The following is a 774-nucleotide window of genomic DNA, read 5'->3' as shown; positions in this document are numbered from 1 at the left end:
CAATTAAGAAATTTATAAGAAATTTCTTCCAATAAAAAAGAAAGAAAGAAAGAAAGAAATTTCTTCCATTAGGCAAAGTTCCCCCTCAGCACTTAAGAGGTAATATTCTCCTTCAAGTAGTTTTCTTGATGAACTTTTGAGATATTGTGTCACATTAGCTGGTATGTTTCCCCACTCAGAATGGCACTGAATATTTCTCCTTGCCCTAGCAATTAAATCATCCTGGGCCTATTACCATCATGGTAGTGAATTTTTTGCAGAAATGTAGAAGAAATGAATGCTTAGCTTTTGCATTTTGAAATAGATTTTTGAAATAGATTTTTGAAATTTAAGACAAGGTGATAATATTAAGGAATTTTGAACTACAAGAGCTGGGTTTTTATATTTTTCAGAAGCAAAAAAAGTTCAAAGCATAAAGTTCATGCCAAAAAATCTTACATTTTTTTCAAATTTTTTTTTCTTTAAATATGGAATGCTTCATGAATTTGTGTCTCACCTTGCACAGGGGCCACACTAATCTCTGTATCGTTCCAATTTTAGTACATGTGCTACTGAAGCAAGCACTCATTTTTCTCAGTCTTGACAAAGAGCCTTCAAGTTAGGCTTAGGGAGAAAATAGAAAAAAAAAAAAAGTACATCAGAGTGAATCCTGGGTGTGAGTTTCTAAGATATGAGTGGGTCGTGCTATATTCTCTCTATGGTTAGTTCCAAGTGGAGGCATATGATAGAACTTCTTATACCTTCCATTTAAGTTTGTCATTCGGAGGGAAGAAG

The 774-nt window shown here is 33.5% G+C and overlaps 1 non-coding gene across 1 annotated transcript; it reads right to left on the bottom strand.

The window, feature by feature from the left end:
• Positions 1 to 461: 461 nt before the first annotated feature.
• Positions 462 to 564, bottom strand: LOC123860657 (U6 spliceosomal RNA). Its single transcript, XR_006794779.1, has one exon. It is a non-coding gene; the product is annotated as a U6 spliceosomal RNA (small nuclear RNA).
• Positions 565 to 774: the final 210 nt, after the last annotated feature.

Source organism: Mirounga angustirostris, unplaced genomic scaffold, assembly GCF_029215605.1.
Source record: "Mirounga angustirostris isolate CCGP_5_RB_7025 unplaced genomic scaffold, mMirAng1.0.hap1 SCAF_4, whole genome shotgun sequence".
Taxonomy (NCBI): Eukaryota; Metazoa; Chordata; class Mammalia; order Carnivora; family Phocidae; genus Mirounga; species Mirounga angustirostris.
This window is presented reverse-complemented; position numbering and strand designations above follow the sequence as displayed.